The sequence below is a fragment of the Helianthus annuus genome, chromosome 12, assembly GCF_002127325.2.
Source record: "Helianthus annuus cultivar XRQ/B chromosome 12, HanXRQr2.0-SUNRISE, whole genome shotgun sequence".
In the NCBI taxonomy this organism is placed as follows: domain Eukaryota; kingdom Viridiplantae; phylum Streptophyta; class Magnoliopsida; order Asterales; family Asteraceae; genus Helianthus; species Helianthus annuus.
In genome coordinates this window covers 32,874,786-32,881,851 of record NC_035444.2, presented here as the reverse complement: position 1 = coordinate 32,881,851, position 7,066 = coordinate 32,874,786, and the positions used below count along the sequence as shown (strand labels likewise).

The following is a 7,066-nucleotide window of genomic DNA, read 5'->3' as shown; positions in this document are numbered from 1 at the left end:
TTTGGACTCAAGTGGTTAAAATCACTAAAACACAGGGACTCAAAAAGTAATTTACCCTATATAATTTACTTTTAATTAAAAATAGTTTAAAGTACTTGAAAGAAGTATCACTAGTGATTATGGTTTATCGGGATAGTTGAGGGTACTATGGTTTTTTTTAAAGGCATGTATTAATCACAGTGCCGCTTCACAAAAAACAAGGCAGCCGCAACAATACAATTGAAAAATGTATTACATCACATCAAAATTACATCACCTATCCCAACTAATCGATTTATTTTTAGATCTATTTCTATACTACAAAAAAAAACCAAAAACCTCGATATCTTGAATAATTTTGTGGATAGCAACGCCTGCGTTTGAAAACCTTTTGTCGTTTCTCACTTTCAATAAGCATCAACACCCTACCATGATAATGCCTTGCCACCTTGGCCTATCTCCCAGACCTGAGAACTCATGAAGCTCCAATAGATCAACGGAAAAACGAAGATAAGGCTGACCTTACACTAGACACTAACTTGGTTCCAAATAATTGAAGCAACGTAACATGAATAGAAGAGATGTCCAGCAGATTCACATCAAACGCATAAGGGAACCACAAAGAAGTAACTAGTTCTATACCCGTCCGGTGGACAGAATTTTTCAATGTCATAATGATATAAATATTTTTACACCCTTGTATACATTTCAAAGAAAAAGATTATTTGTCTTTTGAAAGAGACAATACGTGTGGAATGTATATTAAAAGGGTTCATATTTACATCTATATTATACGAAAAGAAGTTTTTACTGAAGTATTTTTAATACAAGATTTATATTTATGCTAACTAATTCTATAACAATATCACCTTGATCTCGTTCTTTGCAAAACAAAATACATGAGAATAAAGAAAAAACAATAATAAATGAAGTATGGTAAACACTTTAACCTCCTCTTTCTTGACATGGTGTATCTCGGCTTCAACATTGTCATCTTGATGCTGTTATTTACAAAACGTAATACATGAGAACATAAGAAAAACAATAAGAAAAGAAGTATGGTAAACCATTTAACCTTCACTTTCATGTAACATGTAAGTCGGCTTCCCCATTGGCATCATGAACCTGTACTATGCAAGATATAATTCATGAGAACAAAAAAACAATAATAAAAGAATTATGGTAAAGAATGTTATTTGTTCCATCGGTGTGTATCTCTTATATAATACATGATTAGAGCTGTGATCGTTAAACACATCACTGATAGTTATTGGAATTCAATGATGCCTTGCATCGTCATATCCACATTTAATCATATCTTGAACACCTTTACCTCTTCTTTTAACGCAATAACAACTGCAAAAATAAATGTTAGATAAATAAAAACAAATCATCAAACTATTGGAATTCAATCTTCAAAATTACCCTTTTAAAATCTACCGTCTCTACTTGGCAAATGATCCAACAAATAGCCAAACCCCATTTGCAGAAACCCACCTATTAATGAACTTTGCCTTTTAAATCAATAATATAGTGCCGCATTTTCACTACTGAACATGCGATGTTATGTGGGAAGACATTTTCTTACATTACTTACTGATATTTTATATAGACAAAATTGTAACTTGAAGATATATAATTTCATGTAGAAAATTTCTTAGTTTAGAAAATATTATAACTTTGTATTTAACTCTTTACTTCTGAAATTCTCCAATTCTTCAGGGTGGGTCGGATGCACCAGCAATCCACTCGGTTATCCGATGTAAACACACCTGATTTTTTAAATTAATTTGTACCATCATATTATTATTCATGAACACACCTTTTGCTTTTTTACTTGAAAAAATAAAATTATTATTTAAAAACAAATACTAAACTTATCTGAAGGGGCTTTGACTTTTAAGCATATGAAAATGGCATACAAGATGATATGAATGTGTATGTTATTAGCTCATTTTACTTACATGTACATGAACAATTTGAACATTGATTGGTTCTTCAGGTCCAGTTCAAGAACTGGTATTTGAGTTAATTACATAGTTAGTCCTTGTGGTTTGCACAAAATAACATACTTAGGTACTAATAGTTTAAAATCACCTTCTAGGGTATTAACTTTTCATTTTGTAAGGTTTGGAGGTATTAAGTTCTTGGGTATTAACATAGTTAGTCCTTGTGGTTTGCACAAAATAACATATTTAGGTACTAACAGAATGTGATTTTAAGCCTATAAATAACGTTAATACCTCCAAACTTTACAAAATGAAAAGTTAATACCCTAGAATGTGATTTTAAACTATTAATACCTAAGTATGTTACTTTGTGCAAACCACAAGGACTAACTATGTAATTAACTCTATATACAATATACAATGAATAATTAAATGACCCCTAAGTATATCACTAGATAAAGATTGCTCAGTTGAAAAACTGAAATATATTAAATTTCAATTTTCAAATGAGCAATAAAGAAAAAAAGAAACGTAAAATACCAAGTGACAAAACGAAAGACAAAAGCTACGGTCAATGGTTTAGATGAAGGGCAAATTGGGAAAAATACACTAAGCCTACAAGTGCAAAACATGGCATACACTAAGTTTCTGTTAAGAGAAGATATGAACATACCCTATGCAAGATCAGTGAAGAAGCGACCCGTATCAACTAAAAGAGATCACTGAATGAAACATTATACCACCAAAAGTTAAGTTATAAACTAAACACCATCAATATATAGCAATTTTTGTTGTAATGAATAGCAAGAATTTGTAGTTTACCATGGTGAAAAAATTTGCAAGCCATCCTGCTACGCAAAAAACAGCTGATAATGCCATGGCCTGTTTCCAACAATAAACTTTTCAGAAACAAATGGGTCAAAGGGATTCTCTTCGCAAACACCGTAATCCATAAACACATCATGGGATAACATTAAATTATACACCACAATCCAGACGATAATTATAATATGTTCATAGTAGACCGTTACTTAATACTTAATAGTATAGTTAATATTCGTATTATAAATTTACTAATTTTAATAAAACATATATGCAATACAACTTTGCATTTCAAAATGCAAAAACACATGTGTTAAAGCATAGGGGTCTGCTACTCTGCTAGCATAATCTTTAACGTTTAACCCACCATAAACGCATGTGTCGAACTCCATAAACACTTGGGTCAAAAATAATAACTCTTTAACCCACCAAAGTGAGACCAAAATTCAGTTAAGGCACCGATGGTAGTGACTGTGGCACAAACCCTATGATGGTGATGCATACCGAAGATGAGACAATCAAAAGGCGATTTTGATTTATACATACCGATTAAAACCCTATGCGCTGCTCCGGCTTCAGCTTCCCACGGTTAGGCACACAAACATTATCGGAGATTCGTCTGATCCTCTTTTCAATTATGTCCGTATGCGAGCCACTGATAACAAAAAGTAAATCAAAGCATAATAGGCGATTTAGACTGATATCAATACTAAGCAACATATCATCTTCTAGTTACAACCATTCATGTTTCCTTGATTCTTTACTGTCATTTGATACAAAAGATTGGATTTTCTTTATAAAATTCTTTTATTACCAATGTACATATAATGCATGCGTTATTAATTACAAATCTACCTTTGTTTCATTGTGAAGTAACTCGACTTACATGTGTTTTTTTTTCTTCGATTGTTTTTCTTCTTTGAAATTTATTAACAATCTTCCTCGTTTATGTCCAACCTAGTAAAACAAAAACATGGCAGAAAATAAGTATATGATTAGTTGGTTTACTCAAATTTCATTGCGCTGTGCCACTGTCTAATCTGAATTCTGATTATTCAAAATCTCATAAACACTTCCGAAATGCACATCCAAACACCCTCCAAATCAAGAACGCTTATCTTTCAGTTGATTTATATGTACATAGAATTAAACAAAAAAAATCATTTAATGGATGAAAAAGGGTTTACAGTGGAACCTATCTGTGCTATTGCTGGTCCATCTAAAGACGCCGTTACCCCTAAATTGCACCAAAAAATTCAAACAATACTACAGAATGTATAGCTGAAATATGAGGTAAAACAATTAAGCTGAATAAAAGAATTTCAAAATTAGACATTTAACCTATAGCCAATGAAGTTTCCCTAGCTTTACCGAGTGACCTGGCGTCAGCCTGTCCATGCTCGAGCAAATGCTTTCGTGCAATCGTAAGGGAAAAGTCTTCTGAAAGCATCGACCTCCATCTCCTTTAGATAATTAATGCCGACACAAGGGAGTGAGAAGAGAGAAATACTTGTACCAGGTCAATTACCTTAATGCAGTACCAATCAGCAGCTACAATTCATTATGAAGTTATAATTGTTTCGTCCTGCGTCATATTTGAAATCTGATTAATTACACGCATTTGTTAAAATTTTCTGCAATCGTAGACTCATTGAAATTGATTTTAATTATCGGATCACCATAGCAGAAACATTTACAAAAACAAACCTTAGAATAAATATAAACATCTAGGCGTTATCGAACGGTTGTAGATCCGAAACCAATAGATGAGACTCTGCTTGAAGAAAACTCCTCAATACTTTGGCGACGACAACGCACCACCCGATTCTCTGCATCCTCATTTTCGTCACCATTATTGGATTTTATATCTTCATGGTCAGTGTCGCCTCCTAACCATTATTTGATCCATTGGTTGCAAAATAAATCATCAAGTAGAAGAAATCGCAGCGGCTGAGGATTTTCATATGAATTTGTGGGTGTTAATTCTAATCAGAGATGGGAATGAAGGCCGAAAACTGTCCCTAAATAATAACTGCCCCTATATAATCTCCCACGATTTTGAAATCAGCAAGTCAAAAGCTATCCAGAAACTGACTGTCCTGTAACCTCTCCTTCTTTTTCTGAATTATTAGGGCCAGGATTTAATCTTATTTTGATCAAATGGCTGAGATTGCATTTGGTTCCCTTTGACTTTAATGGGAACATAAGAATATATAATTCCTCATAACACGAACCTCTTGCTATAATCAGTTTCACCACCTAAGGATTTTTTTACCGCTCCTACCGTGAAATCCCCATTGTTGCCACCCATCCACTCCCATGTGTCCCTCCTTGTAGAAATGGCGACATTATCCAACAAACTGATGCATCTGTTCCACTCGTCCAATTCCAGATCTGGCCTACGTTGTAAAGATTGGTTGAATCCTAGGGTAGTGGGAGTACTCTAAGACTATGGGGTATGGGGCTTGAGTTGGGGGGAAACGCCCCAGCCACCACCCTGGGTGGGCTTGGGTTGGGGCGTGGCCCTTGGGGCTTGGGTTTGAAGCCGGGCGTGGGGCGGGCTAGCAAGGTGACATGGCGGGCTCTCAATGGCCAAATCAAACTAGCCATTTCACATGCCCCCATGTGTCAACTCATGCCCTCAACCCAAGTCCCACCATACCCCACGGACGTGTGTTTGAGTTTATTTTCCACGTGTCAACTCATGCCCCCAACCCAAGCCCCACCATACCCCATGGTCTAAAATATTCCCCCACCCCCTACCTGATTTCTATTAAATGCATTAAGCTTATTCGGATGGGGCATTTGCCCCCTAATCCAGCCAGAGTTATACTAAGGGGCTGTTTGGTAGCCTCTGAATGGTCATTAAAACGCTACTTTTTTAATGGAATCATTAAGAATTTTACCAATGAGAAGGTAGAAGAATGTGACATGTGATGATTTACCATTCAGATGTTACCTCTTAACCATTCAGACTTGAGGTTACCTCTTATTCATTAAGATGTTTTAAACCATTAAGAGGTAGCATCTGAATGATCATTAAGAGGCTACCAAATAGCCCCTAAAAGTTTGCAAAATTTGGATGCTAAACACCCACTGAGTTCGCTTACATTTAAATTATTGAAATCATTTCATATTAATTTATCGTAATCTTTTGTTTACTTGGCCAGGCCAATTTATACCCATTTTTCCCCTGTGACGAAAATTTATGGATCCACCACTAGGTTCTGAACACTTGCTCAACATCATGGGAGTGTGGGTCTGAATCCATAATGTAGGGTTTCGATGTATGATATTGTTGTTTTTATACGAACACATCCATCATATAACGAAATTTGCTAATAACATGATATAATTGTATAGATATCGACATTAAGTGAACCTTTATTAACTACGTGTTTAAATGAATTTATCAAAATAACACATGTTATATAATGATACATGTAATTTTGTTTCGGTTATAAATAAAAGATATCACTAATTGTTAGTGTCAAATGTTTATAGTGATTATGTTCAGAAATAGAAATAGTAATAGTAATAGTATTTATAATTTATAATATATTATACATAAATATTGTTATTTATGCAAAATGACATCCTTACAAGCCCATAGACCGTTCTATATTGAGAATGAAACCTTTGCATGAATTTCATGTGAATATATAGTCAGGGCCGGTCCTAGAATTTTGGAGGCCCAAAGCGAATTAAAAATTCGAGGCCCTTTTTAATTTTTTTAGACTCGTAATTTCAGTTTGTATCTGACATGAAATATATTAGGAAGAAACTTATAAAACACTTAACCATTATATAAACTAGATGATTTCCCTAATCAAATAATGTTGGGATCTAATACATAAATCAAATCTAAGTTGGTCAAAAGAGTTAACCTAACAAATAACAACTTACATTATGTGTGAAAGGAATTAAAACATTCTAGTTATTTTAAGTATACTATTGTTATTAGTTAGAAACAATTTTTTTAAAATAAAATTTTACATAGACGTATCATGTTAAAAAATGTGTGGACAAAATATTTTAGCTTATTAAATTAAGAGGGGGTGATTAAAAAAGATGCATTTAAAACCCTTTATTAAAGGAGTGAGTTGGGTGATTAATAATTTTGAAAATGGGTAGTAGGTGGGATTCGAACCCAGCCCTCTATAAAAAACCAAATCTTGTTCTTACCACCAGACTACACTTGTATTAATGTTAATAAATATCACCGTAAATATAATATCATTTTTTTAAATATAGATTTTTTTTTTGAAGGCCCTATTTTTTCGGAGGCCCTAAGTCGTCGCCTAGCCCAATTACCC

General features: G+C 33.9%; 1 long non-coding RNA gene across 6 annotated transcripts; it reads right to left on the bottom strand.

Annotated features, from left to right (window-relative positions):
• Positions 1-263: 263 nt before the first annotated feature.
• LOC110894620 lies at positions 264-5,178 on the bottom strand. Of its 6 annotated transcripts, none has more exons than XR_004874752.1 (7): positions 4,458-5,178; positions 4,092-4,335; positions 3,637-3,987; positions 3,297-3,405; positions 2,751-2,810; positions 1,055-2,650; positions 264-980 (listed from the first exon to the last, which is right to left on the bottom strand). It is a non-coding gene; the product is annotated as an uncharacterized LOC110894620 (long non-coding RNA). The 6 variants fall into 6 exon arrangements; XR_004874749.1 differs by having other exon boundaries at positions 265-980; positions 3,637-3,707; positions 3,938-4,335; positions 4,458-5,177; XR_004874750.1 differs by having other exon boundaries at positions 265-980; positions 3,637-3,707; positions 3,946-4,335; positions 4,458-5,177.
• Between the last annotated feature and the right edge of the window lie 1,888 nt (positions 5,179-7,066).